Source organism: Lepus europaeus, chromosome 22, assembly GCF_033115175.1.
Source record: "Lepus europaeus isolate LE1 chromosome 22, mLepTim1.pri, whole genome shotgun sequence".
NCBI lineage: Eukaryota > Metazoa > Chordata > Mammalia > Lagomorpha > Leporidae > Lepus > Lepus europaeus.
The window spans coordinates 11,108,885-11,130,027 of NC_084848.1; the positions used below are offsets into that span (position 1 = coordinate 11,108,885).

Here is a 21,143-nt window from a genome sequence, read left to right on the forward strand (position 1 = left end):
ATACACCTCCACAACTCATCGCTGTTGGGACTTGGCACTCCGAGCAAGCTTGGCCCCAGTCGTCGCGGGGAGGTTACTGAGTTGGCAACATTGCCACCCTCTCTTCCTCCTCTTCTGAAAAGCCAGGCACCAAAATAGCCCTCGGCACCCACCAAGGCACTGCTAGCAATGGCATATCCTAGCGGAGGAGATAACTGATCACTTACAAACCTCAAAATATTTTAAGTACATTAACTTTAAAATCTGGGTCAGGATGAAAAATGAACTTGGGCTCATAGGATGTTAGCACTGAGAGGAAACTTGAAAACCAGTGAATTTCCTCCTTAAAGGTGAAGAAACCAAGACCAGTGACTTCCTTGCCGGAGGTGGTGCAGCGAGTTAGCCGGCAGGTGCAGACCTGGAAGCCGGTGTCCACCTGCCAGTGCTCGGCTTGGTCTTTCACATCCTGATCCTCAGCCCAGCCACTCACAAATGTTAGGATCTCAGAAACAAAACCACGGGTTCCCTGAGCTGGTGGGAGACCTGAACTTCGGAGTACTGAGTCCAAATGATTCTCACCCTGAGGCAATCCTCAGAACCCACGAGGCGGACAGCTGAGGATTTTCTAAGGGAACAAGGGAGATTTTTTTATGCTTACCAGTAAGGGCCGCTGACCCCACACCTTGTCACCTCCCTTCTTAATTTGCTATTCGTTTTGGCAGATCATAGATAGAACAGTTTCTTAGTCTTTTTTTCTTCTAAAGTTGCTTCCTGCTTCAAGCAGACTCCTTCCTTGTACCAGCGCACTTCAAAACGTTTGAAATCCAACCACGGTTTTTTTGTTCATAAGACACCTCGTCCATGAACTTCCCGAAGACCCCTCCTCACCCCGCCCCCACCCTGTGCTCTTCCTCCTCTCTCATTCTCCTTTCCGGCTGCACCCTGTCCTGTGCCCAGGGCGGAATACACATCTTTTCCTCTTACTTCAAGTACCAGGATCAGTAAGTCAAAGACTTACTCGCACTCCATTTTCTTATTCTGTTGCTTTCTGCCCTTCAGCCAGCCAGCGCTTACCAGGGCCTGTAGTTGACCGCCCAGCACTCACTCACTCACTCAGCCCTGCTGGCAAGGATGCGCCCCTTCTCGCGATCAACACACATGGCCAGCTGCACGCAGCACGTGCTGGCCGCTGCGCCATGGGCACCAGCCCTGTCCTCGGGGCTTCTGTGTCCAGCAAGGGGCCAAACACACAGCAGGGTCGGGAGGAGGCAGGTGGGGTGCGGGGCTGGCCCTACAAGCCTGGAGGAGCCGATCCTTCTTGGGAAATTTGTAAGCTGGTTGTTAAATATAGCCACTATCAGAAATATTTAACTTACAGTTAAATATATTAAAAGCAAAGGCAGACTTAAGACCCCTCACTTGCTGGTTATATTTTTAGATGTTTTACTATTATCTGTGTTCTTGAGGTTATTTATAGGCCCTGGTGGAAATGTTACACAACGGTGCCCCGCTGGCCATTTCCAGCACTGTGCTCAGTGCCAGCAGGTCAGTAGCCTGACATTGGCCGTGGTGGGGATGCTCGTATTGTGAACTCGGCAAACGTCACAAAGCGGGGCTTCCCCCCGTTCTTCCTGAGAGCTGACTGCTTGATATCTATCACCCACCACTGGATACGAGTGACATCCTATGAGCTAGGAAGAACCTGATGGGTGATTAGAAATATTCAGAGCAGGAGCTTCGCACCTGTCCTTGAATGCAAAGTAGAGAGAGAGGAGGTGTGGGGCTGGTGGGAAAAGCTGTCTGTCTACAAGCCTGTCTCATGGGGACTGTCAACCTTGAATTGTTTGGGGAGGGAGTAATAAGGCATTTTAAACAATACCTTTATTGAGATATAATTCCTAAATGGATACAATTCACCTGTTTAAAAGTGTACCCCTGAAATGGGGTCCCTACCCCTAACTGCTTTGACCTAGGCTTTCTCAGGTCTGTCTCTCTCCTTCGGCTTGCAGTTCCTCTGTGGGCGCTGTGGGAATTCCAGGTCAACTCCTGGCTAAAGAGGAACTCACTATTTAAGGGAGCAGCGTAAGGGTTAGGCTGCCCAGCAAGACTCAGAATCACAAAGACTCGGAATTCAGTTTTCACCTCCATAACAACCATCCTGATACTGGACTGTGTTTCCAAATGCTTCACCGGAACCCCAAGCCCTGAACAAACTAATACTCAGTCTACCTGTACACCCCAGACTGGAGCCCACTTTGCCATCCACAAAAACACATGCAAGGAAGGCCGTGAGCCCCTTGCACTAACCAGAGACCTGCCCGTGAGCTGATCACATACTGCACAACCCTGCCTTAACACATAAGATTCATTACCTTAATTCCTTGGGGGAGTTGAGGACCTGAGTGACAGCTGTCCTGTTGTTCGCTCTTTGCACTGCAAAATAAACCCCTACTGTCCTCTATCACTCCAGTGTCAGGAACTGGCTCGCTGCGTGTCGGGGAGCAGACCTAGATTTCTTGGGGTTCTAAAACACAACTCTGTGATTTTTAACATAGTCACAGTCACACAACCATCACCACACCAATTTCAGGACATTTTCTTCACCCCAAAAGGGAAGCCCCAGGTCCCTTAGCTGTCACTCTCCATTCACCCCCAAGCCCCCTTTCCCTACCAACAGTGAGCAATTGCCAGCCTTCTTTCTGTCTCTGTAGATTCAAGGCTGTTTTTTAAAGCCAACACAGAAATTGCACTAGTTAATCTTGGAGGGTGTCTCATGGGTAGCATGCCCTGTGCTAGCCTAGCAATTTACCCAGTTTTCCTTGTGTGAACTCAGTAAAATTGCCCCTTGATCATGGTGGACCCAGCCCGCCCAGCAGGCCAGCTGGCTTTTCTGGGAAGGAGCAAAGTTCAGAGTCCCTGCAGGTGAGCTGAGTTGTCATTAGGCCTAGCCCCAGGCTGCAGGTGCAAGCAGCAAACTGGGTGGGTGAGGCATTCAGAGAAGCCAGCCAGGGTGGTGCTCAGCTGGACAACGGCTGGTGGGGCGAGGGGGTGGGGAGCCAGGGCATTCCACCGGCAGACCAGCTGCTCTGCAGAATGGGGCTGTGGTCAGTCCCACAGCCTGTGTGCTGAACAAGTGGCTCCATCGCCACCCCGGCCCCAGGAAGAGGCCCCATGAGAGGGACTCACTCCCTGGTCTTCAACAATGTGTTGCTCCACCTGCTCAGCTGATGCAATGTCACTTGAGGGCAGGACACAGGCCTCCAGCCAATGGCCCCTGAAACCCTCAGCATTCCTGTTGAGTGCACCATTATCTCCAGAGGCCTCAGGTGAATTCTTGGGATGGAGGCTTAGAAGCGGCTGGAGGGAAACTAGCACCTGTCTCAGGTCAGCAAAGCCCGGTGCAGCCTACAGGCAGTGGAACCTGGGAGCTGAGCATTTGGGGTTGAGTCCCTGAGCAGTGGTGATAGTTCTAGGTGAGAGGGAGTGAGCGAGTGTGCCTTCGGGAAAGATGGGCTTGGGTGGAAGGCTGGGGAGGGAGGGGTGGACCCCTGAAAGGAGCCATTGAAGATGTGCACGAAGTTGAGAAAAACTCGGAGGGGTTGCTCTGATCTGCTCCCTTCTGCCACCACTACCCCTGCCCCATTGGCATGGCCCACTTTCTCTCTTCCCACCCCACACTATAAGTCACTGCAAGCCTCTGTTCTTTGCCTTGGGCATGGATTTTTCTGCTGTTGCCACATTTCTGAACTGAGTCAAGCATCTTTGGGGCAGTGGTTCAGCTCTGCTTGGGACGCCTGCACCCCATAGCAGAGTGCCTGGGTGGAATCCGACTTTTAAAGATTGTATTTATTTATTTGAGAGAGAGAGAGAAAGAGAGAATCTTCCACCTGCTGGTTCACTCCCCAAATGGCCACAACAGCCAGAAGTCGGCTGATCTGAAGCCAGGAGCTTCTTCCAGGTCTCCCATGGTGGTGTAGCGGCCCAAGAACCTGGGCCATCTTCTACTGCTTTCCCAGACCATAGCAGGGAGTTGGATCACCCATAGGGGATTCTGGTGCCTCAGGAGGAGGCTTGACTCACTACGCCACAGCGCCGGCCCCCAACTCCTCCGTTTCAGATCTACCTTCCTGCTAATGCAGATGCTTAAGTATTTGGATCCGTGCCACCCATGTGAGAAACCTGGATCAAGTTCCCAGCTCTTGGGTTCAGCCTGGTCCAACCATAGCTGTTGTATCTGGGGAGTAAACAAGCAGATGGGAGCATTTTCTCTCTCTCTCCTCTCTGCCTTTCAAATAAAATGAAAATAAATTAATTAATTAATTAATTAAAAGGATCTCATTGGAAATCTATGGAAGAAATGGATTGAAGATTCTGTATTTTTTTTTTTAACAGGCTTGATTCCAGTAGGGGAAAATGGCTCCCTTGCAAAAGAATGTGGAGTGCTTCTTACAACCATTTGCCCACCTGCAGAGATGCAGCGACAGGCAAGCCCTCAGGGTGGCTCTTCCTGGCCGGTGGCCTTGTGGTGGCCAGAACTGAGAAGAGACATCGGGGTTTTGACCCCCACCAAGACCAGCCCTCCGCCTCCTCCTCCTCCCCCCTCAGGCCCCCAGGAAGCACCAGGTCCCAACTGGGGACTCTTGAGGTGCAGTCCTCGCTGTCTTCATGATGCTTACGGAAAACGGTTCTGGACGACAGCCCGCTGGGGAACGGCATGTGCCCAAGGGCTGCTTTCCTGGCCGTGAGAACTGGGGGGACTCCTCGTGGGCACTGCCTCAGGGAGGCAGGAGGCTTACTGGAGATGGACCCTGCGGCTTGCCCTGAGCCACCTGGGAGGACGGAGCCCTCCCCATCCTCACTGTGTAGCTCCTGGCAAGGCCCCTGTTGAAGAGACAGCCTGGCTGCTCAGGAAGTGGTGGCCGTCTGCCCCAGTGTCCCCTCCATCCCATCTGTCCTGCAGAGCTGACCCACGCCATGCCTCAGACAGCCACAGCTGGGGTCACTGGAGGGGCTGGGGTGGCCCCCCGAGGCCACCTTTGAGTTCCTACCAGTGGTTTACTTGCCGGCAGGACAGGCCTCATCCGGGGCCTCAGCAGGGGACAGAGCCCCCTGCCCCAGATGACCAAATACTGCCCAGCCCCAGAGGACGACCCTCTTGTCATCCTGGCTTAGGTGAAGAGTGGTGCTCGTGGTCAAAGCCCCACAGCAAAGAAACATATATTTAGATTATTTTTAATTATTCAGTTAGTTTCCAAGGCAGAGAGAATCACCCACCCATTGGTTCACTCCCCTGATGCCTGCGACATCTGGGATTGGGCCAGGCTGAAGCCATGGTGCCTGGAACTCAACCTGGGTCTCCCATGTGTGTAGCAGGGACCCAAACCATCCCCTGCTGCTTCCCGAGGTGTGCATTAGCAAGAGGCTGGAATTGGAATTGGTGCCAGGACTCGAACCCAGGCACTTTAATATGGGATGTCGGAGTATTAACGGCTGGGCCAAACGCCTACCCCAGGAAGGAGTTTTCTTTCTAAAGATTTATTTTATTTATTTGAAAGACAGAGTTACAGAGAGAGGTAGAGACAGAGAGAGAGGTCTTCCATCCGATGGTTCACTCCCCAGATGGCCTCAATGGCCAGAGCTGTGCCGATCCAAAGCCAGGAGCCAGGAGCTTCTTCCGGGTCTCCCACGCAGGTGCAGGGGTCCAAGGACTGGGGCCATCTTCCACTGCTTTTCCAGGCCCTAGCAGAGAGCTGGATCAGAAGAGGAGCAGCCAGGACTAGAACCAGCGCCCACATGGGATGCCGGCACTTCAGGCCAGGGCATTAACCCACTGCGCCACAGTGCCGGCCCCGGAAGGATCTTTTTAAGAAATGGCAGAGTCTGCAGCTCTGGAGGCAGTGGCAGGTGGAATGGGTGAGCAGAGGGACTGGGGACAGCGTCCCTGGTGGCCCTGGGTGCCCTCCTGCCTCCTTTTTTGGTTGAGGAAGGATCCAGCAGAGGTGGCGGTCCTCACTGACCCACTGCGAGGACAGCAGCCAGCGTGGTTCCTTGTCTGGGGCTTCTCCCGACAAGAACACGACGCCATCTTGGAGCCCACCCAGAGCAGGGCACTGTCTTCTCTTTGATGGTGTCGCGAGATCACCCCAGGCCCCGAGGAAGAAGCTACTGGGGGCCATGCTTCTCCACTGCCCCTCACTCAGGTATGTCCTCCCTCTTCAGGGCCTTGCTTGTGGTACCCAATGCTGGGCAGCTTGGGTCCCCATCACAGTATCAGTAGTGGGTTCTGAGCACAGAAAGACTTCTGGCTTGTGAGGGAGGGACTGGCCCTGGTTACATCTGCAGTCCCAGAGTAATTGTTGCCAATGACCCCTGCCTTGTTTGGATGGGAAATCACTTGGTCACCCTCATTACAAAGGACAGACTCAAAGAAAGACCTCAAGGGGGGCAGTTTGCGGCCAGAACCACAGGCAAGGCAGCTGTGATGGGTACAGGGACTCACCCCATGGTCCCTCACTGTGGCTTTGGTTCCCTCGCTTCAGGACGAGGCTGCCACCAGCTCCTGGGTCGTGCATTTGTCCATTGCCATCATCAGAGGGTCAACGAGTTTCTTTGTTGCAAGTCCCCAAATATCTCCAGGAAGGACCTGACTGCCCCATGTGAGCAGAGGGCCTCTGGTTTCAGAGGCTTGGAGCTCTCCAGGGGACCACAGCCAGGACGGAGGTAGAGGCCGATTTTAGGAGGGGTGAGAGGTGCGGAACAGTGCCCAGTACAGGCCTGGGGCATTTCTCCCACCACTTGCTTGTGACTTACGCCCCTCCCACTCACCCTGGGGTGGGAGATGGAGAGGCGAGGGCTTCCCTGCTCGGGACGGAAGGGTCCCTGAGGAAGGGTGCTGCTTCCAGTGTACACGTGGCTTCAGCTTGGGCCCCCAGCCCCGGAGCGTGACTCCACATGTGTGTGCACACGTACATGCGTGAGGGTCTGTGTTCAGACCCGGAAAGGGCCAGGGGCCAGAAGGCTAAGGCACTGGGAGCTGAGGGTGGCCCTGGGAACCAAGGGGCCTCTACGCCCTCTTTCCCTGACCACGGCACCTGTGTCTGCGTGGAAGCACCCCTTCCCTGGACAAGCCCTGACGCAGGTTCTGAGGGTTCAGCTGAGGCCCTGCTGGCAGTGATGGCAACACGAACGGTGGAGAACACCCTCACCCCACCCCCAGGGAACTGTGGACTTCTCCTGATTTCTAGATGTTAAAATTTTATTTATTTCAGGAGCGGGGAGAGAGCTCCCATCTGCTGGTTTACTCCACAAATGCCTCCAACAGCTGCGCTTGGGCCAGGCCAAAGCCGAGAGATAGGAACTCCATTCCGGCTCTTTCACATGGGTGGGAAGAACCCGAGCACTTGGGCCTTCACCTGCCGCGTGCCTCAGCAGGAAGCTGGGATCAGAGCGGACCCCGGGCTCCAACGCAGGCGCCCCGTTGTGGGATGCGGGCTTCCCAAGCGGCAAGGCTGAAGAAACCGCTCTGAACAGCTGTTCATTTCATCTTCCAGTATCGCTTACCGCATGCTCCTGAGGGCGGGGCCCTGGGTTCCACCCCGGGAAGCGATGCCTGGCACACGCGCGGACTCCTCAGCAGCCACTTGCAATTCCCCCGGGAGCCCTGTTCTCCCGGCTCGCCCCCTCTGCCTGGAACAGCCGCCTCTGGCCCTCTGCCTGCCCAGCTCCTCCTCAGGCTTGGAGGCACCACTCAGTTGGCACCTCCCCCAGACACCTCCTCTGTCCCCAGCTGGGTTATAAGCCCCTTCCCTGGCTGGTTAAAGGTCTCTCTCCCCCACCAGCCTTCTGGAGGGTAACCCAGTTCCTGGCACATGATGGATGATCAGTGCACATACCAAGTAAATGGTCCTGGCACACGGTGGGTGATCAGAGTCCATACCGAGTAAGCGGTCCTGGCACACGGTGGGTGATCAGTGTACATACCGAGTAGGCGGTCCTGGCACACGGTGGGTGACCAGTGTACATACTGAGTAGGTGGTCCTGGCACACGGTGGGTGATCAGAGTCCATACCGAGTAAGTGGTCCTGGCACACGGTGGGTGATCAGTGTACATACCGAGTAAGCGGTCCTGGCACACGGTGGGTGACCAGTGTACATACTGAGTAGGCGGTCCTGGCACACGGTGGGTGATCAGAGTCCATACCGAGTAAGTGGTCCTGGCACACGGTGGGTGATCAGAGTCCATACCGAGTAAGCGGTCCTGGCACACGGTGGGTGATCAGAGTCCATACCGAGTAGGCGGTCCTGGCACACGGTGGGTGACCAGTGTACATACTGGTAAGGGAGATGATTTTGTAAGGAATGTCTCACTCTATCTCACTCTAGGTGGAGCTGAGTAGAAGATGAGTAGGACATTGATGGAGTACAAGAACTTCTTTGGGGCTTGACTTTTTTTTTTTTTCTTTTTCTTTCTTTCTTTCTTTTTTTTACAGATATAGTTAGACAGTGAGAGAGAGACAGAGAGAAAGGTCTTCCTTCCGTTAGTTTACCCCCCAAATGGCTGCCACGGCTGGTGCTGTGCTGATCCGAAGCCAGGAGCCAGGTGCTTCCTCCTGGTCTCCCATGCGGGTGCAGGGACCCCAAGTACCTGGGCCATCCTCTACTGCCTTCCCCGGCCACAGCAGAGAGCAGAGAGGGGCAACTGGGACTAGAACCTAGTGCCTATATGGGATGCTGCCACCGCAGGCGGAGGATTATCCAAGTGAGCCATGGTGCCAGCCCTTTTTTTTACTTTTAAAAATTTATGAGCGAGCGAGAGAGAGAGTAAGAGCAAGAGAGAGCACGCATTTCCGGCCCCTGCCCCAATGCCCATAGGAACTGGAAACTCGGCCTGGGTCTCCCGTGCAGCTGGCAGAGCCAGCTTCCAGAGCCATCACTGCCGCCTCCCCAGGTGCACAACAGCAGGGAGCTGCAGTCCAGAGCGAGTCAGGCACCCTGATGCGGGATGTGGGTATCTCATCGGCCAGGCCAAGTGTCTGCCCCAGGGCTTAACCGAAGGGGAGCCCAGGCCGTGAGAGCAGTGTACGCTGACTTTGCAGCAAAGGACCCAAGTCCCAGCATGCCTCTGACCTTCAAAGGCCGGACACGTGATCTGCAGCCGCCTGCAGACGCAGCCCTGCTGTGGGCCGTGGGATCGGCCCTGCGCTCTGTCAGGAGGAACAGGGAAGCCTGGGGCTTCACTATAAAGTACTGAGTCTCACTCTCGAGAGCCACCGGATCTGATGGGGCTCTGAGCCAGGGTGAAAGATTGAGCCATCAGAGCTGTGGAGACAGCACTGGGGCCCAGGGAGGGGCCGGTCAGCTCTACCAGGGAAGCGGAAGAAGAGTTGAGTTGGCCCCGGAAGTCAGCAAAGGTTCCTAGGCACAGGTCGGGGACGGGGGAACTGCTTGGGCTGAGGCAGAGGCTAAGACTTTACAGCAAACAGCGCTCTTTAATTAATTAATTATTTAATGAGCTGTGTATTTATTTGAAAGACAGAGTTATAGAGAGAGAAGAGAGAGAATCTTGACCTGCTGGTTCAACTCCCCAAATGTCCACAATGGCTGTGGTTGGGCCAGGCCAAAGCCAGGAGCCTGGAACTCCATCCAGGTCTCTCCCTTGAGCACAGGGGCCCAAGTGCTCAGCTCATCTTTTGCTTCTTTCCCAGGTGCATTAGCAAAGGGATGGATCGGAAGTAGACTCGAACCAGCACCCTAGGGAGGTTGGCATCCTGGGCAGAGGTAACCCACTGCACCACAGGCGGGCCTTCTCGTTACTTTTTTTTTCCCCAGACTGGATCAGAACAATGCTGTCATCAACGAACTATGATCTAAGGGAGGGCAAATACATATCATCCTTGCCACCCTCTCTATACTTTTAAACCCCACACTCCAGTCCCCTTGGTAAACACAAAACCTCCAACTCCCCCTTAGCAAAATTTGACACAAAAAATTTAAATCCCGTGGGAAGAGAACAAAGCAAAGGAGTGGGAGAAGCATCGTGTTGGTGGCTTTCCATCTGCACCTCCTTCCTCCCACCCTCCTAGGGGAGCGCCTATAGCCTCCCCGACACACACACAGTGCAGAGCCCCTTGGCGTGTGTGGAGTGGCACCGAGGCTGAGGCTTACAGAGGGGGAAGCGGTAGGGTGAGACCCAGGAGTAACACGTGGGGCAGCCGGAGCAGTTATGACCATCGCAATAGTCCCAGGGACGGAGGGGAAGGGACGGAGGGGAAGAGACGGATGTGGGAGATGATGGCGGGGGAAAACTCACACTCGGAATTCGAGAGACGTGGGGCATGCAGGAGCTTGTGCCGTGGCCTAGGCACAGCCCTCATTCATTCAGTGTGTATCGTCAGCCCTACTGTGCGCCAGGCCATGCCGAGCATGGGGTATGCAGCAAAGAGCAGGACGGGGCAGCTCCCTCCTTCCCTGGACCTCGTACTCTTGAAGGGGAGGACAATAGGCGGCAGTCAAGCAAGGACGCATAGCAGCAAGACGGTTTCCCAAGGTGGTCCATGCTGGGGACGTGACATCTGGGTTCTGAGATTGAGAGAGATGGGGGAAGTGGTGGGAGGAGGCTAAAGTAGACTTGGGGGTCATGGGCGTCACTGTAGAAGTGGCCATGCTTTAGCTGTGAGCCATGGGAAGATCCGAGACAGGACACCCAAGGCCCCATGGAACACACATAGCTCAAAAACAGTTTTTTAAACCATAACAACATGGCTGGCATCCTTGTTCTTGGGATGATGGGAAAGCCACAGATATCTCCATTCCCTTTGCTGTTTCCTCTCTTGCTTGCTGGTAACAGGGCATCAGGTCTGAGCCCAGAGACTCCGTGCTTGGATCCCTCTTTGCTCTGAAAGTGTTGGGCAGCTCACAGCCCTCATGGTACAGGTAGTGTTTCGGGCAGGCTCACCAATACAACTCTTGTTCCTGTTCCTTCCCGAATGCGGATTTAGGGTTGGAAGGGAGGGCAGGAATGCACGCTTATGGGATTTTCTAAACTAAAGATGCAAGACTTACTTGTCCAGCAAAGTTCACCAAAGGACTGCTTTGGGGGTGGGGAGACACTGTGGTGTAGTGGGGTAAGCTACACCTGCGATGCTGGCATCCCATGGGGGACTGCCGCTTCTCAATTCCTGGCAGCTCTGCTCTGACCAGCTCCCCGCTGTTGCACTCGGGAAAGCAGCGGAAGATGGCCCAAGTATTTGGGCCTCTTGCATCCACATGGGAGACCCAGACGGAGCTCTTGACTCCTGGCTTTGACCTGGCCCACCCCTGACTGTTGAAGTCTTTTGGGGAGTGAACCTCTCTCTCTGCCACTCTGCCTTTCAAATAAATAAAATAAATCTTTGTTAAACGTTTAAAGAATCAATCGCTTCTTGACCTTTTGGCTAAGATCAAGTGTACGTGTAAAATTTAAAGAATCTAGGAAGGACAAGGTTCTCCCATAGAATCTCCACCCAGGAATGCAGCACTGCGAACACCTTTATTTTAGCCTGGGAGACCATTTCAGACTTCTGAGTTCTGCAATTATAAGACAATGAACTTGTGTTATTTTAAGTCACTAAGTGTGTGGTAATTTCTTACAGCAGCAATGGGAGCTAATGCACCTGCTGAAACCCCTCAGACTGCAGAAGCGTGACACAGCCAGGCCTTAGCTGTGGCCCTCAGCGACTGTTCCTGTCTAGCAATGCCTATCACTCCTTATCCAGCTATTTGAATGCTGCCACCTTACTGCCAGGGGACGTGCCTTCTGTCTTTTTTCCTCTTCTTCCTCATCTTCCTCGTCCTTTTTTCTGTTTAATGTAATGTGGAGGATTAAAAAATTTTATTTTTATTTTTATTTATTTGAAAGTCAGAGAGATCTTCCATCTGCTGGTGAACTCCCCATATGCCCACAACAGCCAGAGCTAGGCTAGACTGAAGCTGAGACCTAGGCGCTCCATCTGGGTCTCCTACCTAGTGGCAGGGAGCCAGTCATCACCGTCACTTCCTGGGGTGCACATTAGCAGGAAGCTGGGATGGAAGTGGAGCCAAGGCTGGAACCCAGGCTCTCTGCTGTGGAAGGCAGGGGTCCCGAGCTGCCTTTAAACTGCTGTGCCAAACACATGCCCTCCTGCTGTTTCTTAAACACCTCTGTTGACTTAGCTAATGTGATACTTGGTTACATAGAACACAGAACAGGGCTTTACCCATAATGACTCTTTCTTCATAAATGCTTTTGAATAGATGAATGAAAAAGCAACAATTTTCCAAGCTTTCCTGGTATTTCCCAGGAGGATAAATAGTGCACAGTGCACACAACAGGCACTCACAGATCTGTTTACTTTTGCTGACGTCTAAGGCATTTTGATCAAGACCCCAGCTTTGAACTGGTTTCATATTCACCATATAGTTGAAGCCTGGTTTGGGATGAGTTGGTGAATAAAATGTTGGTTAAAATGAATAAACACTAAAAACGACCATACATTCTCTAAATATTTAACTTAAAGCATATAACCGTGTGATCATTCCACAGTCTTGATGGCAGACCAAGGACATCGAGGGCAGTGTAGCCATAGGAGTTCCCCTTAGCCCTTAGTGCACCGCTACCATGCAAAGCCCATCTGTAATTTCCAGTGTGGGTCTCTGTACAATCAAGTGAGCTTCCTCAAAAAGTCAAACAGAATTATCAAATGATCCAACAAGTCTGCTTCTAGGTATATAGTCATACAGAGTGAAAGCAGGGATTCAGATCCGTGTACACCAGTGTTTACTGTAGCTTTATTCACAATAAAAAAAGGTGGAAACCACCAAAATTTCCATCAGTAGATGTATAAACAGAGTGTGTGCTGTGTGTCTTATTCAGCCACAGAAAGGAACATAAATTTAATGTCTGCTAACACATGGATGGACCTTGAAAACATCATTTTAAATGAAATAAGACAGACAGAGAAGGAAAAAATTGCGTACGATTCCACTTCTATGAAAGCCCTGGAAAAAGAAGAGACAGAAATTGGAATAGAGGTTCCCAGAGGCTGGCAAGAGAGAAATGGGAAGTTACTGTTTGGTGGGTACAGATTTTATGGTGGGGACATTGAAATGTTTTTGGGACAGATAGTGGTGATGGTTAAACACCATTGCAAATGCATTTAATTCTACTGAGTTTCACCTATAGATGGTTAAAGTGATAAATATTATGTTATACACAATTTTTAAAAAGACTTATTTATTTATTTGAAAGGCAGATTACAGAGAGGGAGAGGCAGAGGAAGGGAGAGAGGTCTTCCTTCCTCTGGTTCACTCCCCAGATGGCCGCAATGGCCAGACTGGGCCTAACCAAAGCCAGGAGCCAGAAGCTTCCTCTGAGTCTCCCACGTGTGTGTAGGAGCCCAAGGACTTGTGCCATCTTCTACTGCTTTCCCAGGCCACAGCAGAGAGCGGGATATGAAGTGGAGCAATCGGGTCTCAAACCAGCACTCATATAGGGTGCTGGCGCTGCAGGCGGCAGCTTTACCCACTACGCCACAGCACTGGCCCTTATACACAATTTTTAAAAAATCCTACTCAAACCTCTTCCCTGAATCTACTAGTGCAATAAGATGGAACGTGCACAGGATTCTTCATCACAGTGGTGTTTGCAGTTATAAAATGTCCTAAAGAACTTAAAGGTGGTTAGTAGGTTATTTGTTAGGAAATTGGTGCATACGCAAATTACAGACTATTAGGCAGTCATAAGAAACCATACTTACTAAGAGACTGCACTGATGTAGGAAATGCCTTTAATATAACATTAAGCCAAAAAAGGCAGGGTCTAATACTGTGCTTCATTTGATTCCCAGATGTGTTGAGGATAAAAAAAAAAAAAAATGTGGGATAAAATCACAGCTGACCCTCCATGGCTGCAGTTTCTGAGTCCTCGGATTCAACCACCTGTGGATCAAAAATATTAGAAACAGAAATACGCCGCCTCAGCACCAGACGTGTGCTGGCTCTTTCGAGTTGTCTTCTCCCCTACACAAGAAGGTGTAACAGCACTGCATTGGGTGTCACAGTAACACAGAGAGGATGGAGAGCACAGGGAGTGTGTGCAGACGTTCTGTGCAAATACTGAGCCCCTTCAGTAAGGGACCTGGGCAGCTGTGGAGGTAGGGGGGTCCTGGGATGGGTCGGATGTCCCGCAGACACCCAGGGGATGCCTGTCCTAGAAGGAGGCGCTCTAAGTAGTGGCAGAGGTGGTCCTTAGATGGTTGGATAAAAGATCGTCTCTCCCCGTCGATGTATTACTCCTCTGTGTGCTCTTGTGTTCTTCAGAGAACATATATTACTTTGAAGATCAAAGACCAAAACCTCAGAACTTCAGTGTGATGTGGTTCTGGCTTCTTTGGGGCTATGGCATCCTCGAGGGTCTGAGGTTATCTGCTTTTCTAGCATCTGTTCCCACAATCCGAGATGCTGAGGGCAAACCCATGTTTTCAGAGAGGCATCTGCTTGTTCGCAGAAAGAGGAGCCTGATCAATTCGGCAGATGAAAGAGAGGATGGAGGGAGAAACGAAGTGAATGGGAGAGACCCGCTGTTGAGAAATGGCTCCTACTGCAATTTATCATCATTAAAAAAAAAAAAAAAAACAGGTTCTAAAACCATAAGTTTTCATTTTCAGCATAAAAGCAGGCAACCAAGCCCCTGAAAAGTAAATGTAGGCCAAGCTTGTTACGTTGCGTTTTTGAGAGGAACTCACTTGAACCAACCACTCATTAGCATACCATTTAAAGTAGCTTAGGTTGACATTCGCACCACCTTTCGCCCATAGTTAAAACAACAGAGTGTAGTGTGTTAGGGACCTCGTAGTGTGTTAGGGACTCTTAATGCTTATTGTGCCAGGAAGACACCGCAGGCAGGGTCTGGTTTGGGGGCCAGGGTGTGTGATACGCGAAAGACTAGCATTAGTGTGTGATGGGATCTCTCTGAAATGAGAATCCTATCACAGCACCGCCCTGTCTCCCAGCTCTACAGGTCTTCCTGCATGGCAGGCCCGAGCCCAGCACGCTGCAGGCAGGTGCAGGACTCCTTGCCCCGCACAGCCTAACTGTCCTGGGTTCCAGGAGTTTATAGTCCCTACCACTATCCCAGCTTTGCCATGCCCCCCCCCCCCTTTTTTAAAGATGTATTTATTTGAAAGCCCGAGTTACAGAAAGAGGTAGAGACAGAACGAGAGAGATCTTCCATCTACTAGTTGGAAATGGTCACAATAGCCAGTGCTAGGCCAGGTCAAAGCCAAGAGTCAGGAGGCAGGAGCCTCATCTGGGTCTCCCACATGGGTTGCAGGGGCCCAAACACTTGGGCCATCATCTGCTGCTTTTCCCATTCCAGTACCAGGGAGCTGGATCAGAAGTGGAACAGCTGGGACTGAACCGGCACCCATATGGCACTGGCTCTACCTGCTACACCACAATGCTGGTGCCTATCATGCCTTTAAAAATTTTTACTTGTTTATTTTCATCTTATTTGAAAGTCTGAGAGGGGGAGGAGGGAGGAAAAGAGAGGGGGAGAGAGAGAGAAAGAGAAAGAGGGAGAGAGAGAGAGAGAGATCGATCTTCCATCTGCTGATTCACTCCCCTAATGCTTACAACAGCCAGAGCTGAGCCAGGTTAAAGCCAGGAGTCGGGAACTCCATCCAGGCCTCCCCCATGGGTGGCAGGGACCCAGGTAGTTGAGCCATCACCTGCTGCCTTCCGTGGTACTCATTACCAGGGAGCAGAAGAGCTGGGACAGCCAGGCACTCTTGGAGGGGGTGTGGGCAACCCAAGTGGCAACTTAACCACTGAGCCAGACACCTGCCTCTGTGCTGTGCCTTTTTCTTTTCTTGCTGCTCCCTCTTACTGGGATGAGCATTCTATCCCCCAAGGTCCCTGCTCTCCCTTCCCAGTGGGTTTGAGCGCTTGCTCCTTTTCAGGTCCTAAAGAGGGTCCTATTAGGACTCGGAGACACTGTGGCACACACTTGGTTCTCTGTCTGTTCCTGCCCTGCCATGAGCTTCCTACAGACAAGCAATGTTTGGGATTCTTCTTTATGACCCCTATACCCATGGCACACATCAAGGGCTCAGTCAAGAATGTTGAATGGGGGCCAGCATTGTGGCATAGCAGCTTATGACACCACCTGCGACACCTGAATCTCATATGGGCACAGGTTTGAGTCCCAGCTGCTCCACTTCCGATCCAGCTCCCTGCTAATGCACCTGAGAAAAGCAGTGGAAGATGGCTGGGAGACCCGGATGAAGCTCCTGGCTCCTGGCTTCAGTCTGGCTTAGCTCTGGCCATTGTGGTCACTTGGAGTGTGAATGAGTGTGGATGGAAGACCTCTCTCTGTCTTGTCTCTCCCTTCTCTCTCTATAACTCTGACTTTTAAATAAATAAATCAATTTTAAGACTGTTGAATTGTTACCAGTGAATGGCAGGGTTCTTGTCTTTGTGCAAGAAAGAATTCAGGCCTGAGACAGAGAGTAGTGGAAAAGTAAAATAGCAGTTTATTGGGGAAGGAACATCTGTAAGAATGGGTGGGCACCTCTCCAGACAGAACCTGAGAAAGAGTGCCAAGTCGCTCGGACTGGAGGAGAGCAGGGTTACATGGTTGAGTGGAGGGAATACACCTGGGCAGGCAGTTGGGCGACTCAGCATAGATGCAGAGGGCTGAGCGCGCAGTCCAGTTGAGGCCTGGGGGTGGGGGGGTTAAGGAGATGGGTCTTTGTCTTCACACATCTCCTCCTGAAACAAAAGACTTTATGGATGTAAACTCCTATCTGAGTTTTCCCCTGAAGGTATCAGACAGGAGGAAGCCTAGCTGGCACCATCCTGGGTTTAGAGGAAGGGTGAGCAAGACCCTCTGAAGAATCAGGATCCGGGAGCAGGGTGTTTGAAATGCAGATACTGGGCTGCATCTGGGAGACTGTGGAAGATTGTCAGGTAGAAGGGGCGGGGGCCCCCACCTGGCAGGTTATCGGGTAGAAGGGGACAGGGCAGGATGTGAACACTGGGCTGCCCCTGAAACGTTATCGGATGACTTCGAGATGCAGATGCATATGCTGGACATAGATGTCTTCTCTTTAGGCCTTTATGTTACACACACTTAAGCTCTAAGCTCATATAATTCCTACCTAACAGAATGAGTGAGCAAACCACGCAGGCCATGGCTGGTTGCTTCTTTGCTGGTAGTAAGGATTGATATCAAAGAAGAGATTACAAGACGCATGTGGTCGAGACAAAGGGGCAGCCCTTACTCAATTCCTCTCCTCACCCATAGCCAGTCAGCCCTAAAGTCAGGCCACCCAAGAGTCAGTTAATTATCTCCCAGTGAGCAGTTCTTCTGTCATCCGTCTTTGTCCCCTGGCAGTCACCTCTATCAACAATGGACTCCCTTATGCAATATCTGGGGCAGATGAGAGGTGCCTGATAAGAATGCAAAAAGAAACATTATCTCCTTGATTTGAATCCTTATTTGATGTCTGTGAGGTTTTTTTTTAGCACTGACTACACACCAGGAACAATCTAAGCACTTCATTTATATACGTATGTTAACGAAGCTAATTCTCACAACAATCCGGTAAAATAGACATTAGCATCCCCATTTCTCAGCTGAGGAAACTGAGGAAACTAAAGCTAGTAAGTAGTAGTTCTGGAGTCTGAACAGGGCAGTTTGACTGCATGGTCCTAACTATGTTGCTTGCACACACGAGCAGTATAGTATGTGATACGCATGACTTATAGCATGCATGCCCCAATTCTCATGGGTGTGTCAAGTAAGAAGGCAGAAGTTTAGCCTATGTGTGTGTGAGAAAGGCCTGAAGACCAGCATCTACTGCGGAAACTCCAAAGCTCGCATCTTGCACTTCAAAGTCCTGCTCAGAACCTGCCAACTGTCCAGGTGGTCCCAGCCCTTCCCCCAGGTAAAGCTCCCTGGAGAACTTTCTCTCCTCAGAACCAAATGGGTGACCTGACCTGATACCATGGGCGATAAAACCTTCTCAGACGCCCTAAGGGAAGCCCCTCTACTCTGCCCAGCACATCTAGGGAGGAATTTGCTAATTTTCACCCAACAAACCCTTCCCCTAGGACTTCCCATCCTTTGTCCTGGAGGAGAGGGGGAGCGGGGTAAACAGACTCCCCTAAAAACCTAGGAGTCCAAACAGAGGGTGCACTCAGTCCTCTGCCTCTCAGCTGAGCCACCCGTGGGGCCTGCCCAGGTGTATTCTCTCCATTCAACCATGTAACCTTGCTTTCCCCCAGTGCCAGGGACTGGGCGCTCTCTCTCTCTCTCTCAGTCCCTTCCATTCTGACAATGGCCTGTCCCCAAATAGCCTTATCACTCTGCTCTCTGTCTCTCACTTGAATTCTTTCTTGCACGAAGATGAGACCCCCTGGCTTCCACGGCCTTCCCTCCAGTGACAGGTGAGAGTGTGCGATAAAAGAAAAATTGCACTTCAGGACTTTTTCTAGCACTGACTTCCAGGGATTGGCAAAATGCTTCTGTGGAGGACCATATCATAAATATTTTAGGCTTTGCAGGTCAAAAGGCAAAACCAAGGATAATACACAGTTGCTGCTCTAACAAGAGAGAAAACAAAGGTTCACGAGCTGTATGGCTAAAACCAAAATATATTAATTGGATGTGATATTTATTATACAGGTCTACTAATGGAAAGAAGGGACTTTTTTAAATGGAACCCTATTTCACTTGAATGCAGCTCACAGTGAGTGTCCCCCGTCCTGGGGCTGATGTCAAACGTTGCCTCACAGGCCAAAAACAGGAGCGGCCCTGGGCCACGGGCCACAGTTTGCTGACCCCTGGACCACACTACCGTTCTCCAGGTTCCTGCAGACTGTTCCATAATACAACCCAAAACGTCCTCCCAGCTTGAGGCTTGCTCCTCCCCATGCGATCTGGATCGCGAACACTCCTTGGGCAGCCTCTGGTTTCTCCCTAGAGGCCTCATAGTAGCAGAACAAGCAGAAGATCCAGATTGTCACTTACCAGCTCTAAAATTCTGGGCGAGCAACTTACCCCCGACCCGGGGCCTCTGTTTCCCCATCTGTATACATTCTGGTTTTCAAGCCTCTGGGTCCTGTGGGCAGAGATGGGGTCACCATGTCCTCTGAGCTTGGCCCCACCCTCTCACATAGGATCTGCAAAGCCTTTCTCTGTGATCGCTGGGGGTGGGGAGGGGGGTCCCACTTTTAATGGCACCTGCCGAAGTCTACACGTGCCGGGTACCACCGAGGTCCTACTACATACCACACACTCTGCTGGTGCTGCTGTGGCTCCGTGTGGTGCCATCACTGATGCCCTGGGTCCAGACCTCACTCAGGACATCTGGGATGGATTGGGAGGGAGGCTGCCTGTCCTGCCCGCAGTTCACTCTTAGAGGGGAGTCAGTGCGATACCATGGATGGGCCCCCATTGAGGAGAGCTCCTGGCAAAATCATTCTTCTCGTGTCAGCCAGGGAGGACAGCACTGGAGCTGGAGACAGCGGAAGCCTTAGTGGCCCAGCCAGGAGGTTAACGTCTGAACTGTCCCGTTTCTTGATGACCTTGACTTTTTTTTTTTTTTTGACAGGCAGAGTGGATAGTGAGAGAGAGAGACAAAGAGAAAGGTCTTCCTTTTTGCCGTTGGTTCACTCTCCAATGGCCGCTGCGGCCGGCACATTGTGCTGATCCGAAGCCAGGAGCCAGGTGCTTCTCCTGGTCTCCCATGCGGGTGCAGGGCCCAAGCACTTGGGCCATCCTCCACTGCCTTCCTGGGCCATAGCAGAGAGCTGGCCTGGAAGAGGGGCAACCGGGATAGAATCCGGCGCCCCAACCGGGACTAGAACCCAGTGTGCCAGCGCCGCAAGGCGGAGGATTAGCCTGTTAAGCCACGGCGCCGGCCAACCTTGTCTTTCTTATCACGGAAATGTGTACCTGGCTGGGGCTCCTGCTTCTCCTAGGATGTTTTTTTCAGAAGAATTTTCCTTACAAAAGTTAATTGAAAGGCAGAGCTATAGGGAGAGAAGGAGAGAGAGAGAGAGAGAGAGAGAGAGAGAGAGAGAGAGAGAGAGAGAGAGAGAGAAAGGTCTTCCATCCACTGGTTCACTCCCCAAATGGCTATAATGGTTGGGGCTGAGCCAGGCCAAAGCCAGGAGCCTGAAGCTTCTTCCAGGTCTCCCACATGGGTGCAGGGGCCAAAGCACTTGGGCCCTCTTCTACTGCTTTCCCAGGTGCATTAGCAGGGAGCTGGATTGGAAGTGGAGCAGGCGGAATTTGAACCAGTGCCCATATGGGATGCTGGCATCACAGGGGGAGGCTTAACCAGCTATGCCACAACGCCACCCCCAGAAGGCTTTCCAACCCCTTTGGAAACAGTCATCTGTTGAGCTTATCCTACCCACTCCCTTAGATTTCAAGTGAGACTCCCCTCCTGCATCACAGGTCCTGGGGCCTAGAATAAAAGTAAGGACTCCATTGCAACTTTCTCGTGCATGTAATCACAGCCTTAGAACAAGCGTGCAGAGCACTGCTTCCCCGGACACTTACAGCTGAGATGCACTTGGATCTTTCACTCCGTGTCCTGGTGACCTGGTTCTTCTCGCTGGGGATGGCCTTGCTGATGGGGGCCATGTCCCACACGCAGCTTCTCAGCAAATGTTTACTGGTGACATCTGGGCTTTTCCCCAGGTGCAAACATGCAAGGATTAAGCAGGGTCTGTGGCATCCATTTCACCTTGATGGTCACCGCATGTGTCCGCCTGGTGTCAACAGCCCCACTTCTGAAAGCTGCCAATGTCACCTCTCTGTGGGTCACAGGGGCTCAGCAGCAGAGAACAGCTGAGCTCCAGAATTGAAAGCCAGGCTTCTGTGTGGCCTCAGTTGGCTCACACTGGGCAGAAGCAGTGGCTGTTCCCAGTCGGCCATGGTCATGTCCAGCAGGCCGAGGCTATCTATGGCATTGCCATTACCTGGTGTTAAGCACTGGGCAAACACACCTGTTCTGGCCACATGCGCCTGCATCGCAAAAGCGTGATTTATTTAGCCATTCCCCTGTTGTTGAGCACGGATGTCACTTTCAGATCGTTTGCTCTTACAGAAACTGCTTTGTGAGGGTGTCTGCCGG

At 52.0% G+C, this 21,143-nt stretch overlaps 1 non-coding gene across 1 annotated transcript; it reads right to left on the reverse strand.

Moving 5' to 3' along the window:
• Nucleotides 1-9,807: 9,807 nt before the first annotated feature.
• Nucleotides 9,808-9,880, reverse strand: LOC133751764 (small nucleolar RNA SNORD103/SNORD85). Its single transcript, XR_009864859.1, has one exon. It is a non-coding gene; the product is annotated as a small nucleolar RNA SNORD103/SNORD85 (small nucleolar RNA).
• Between the last annotated feature and the right edge of the window lie 11,263 nt (nt 9,881-21,143).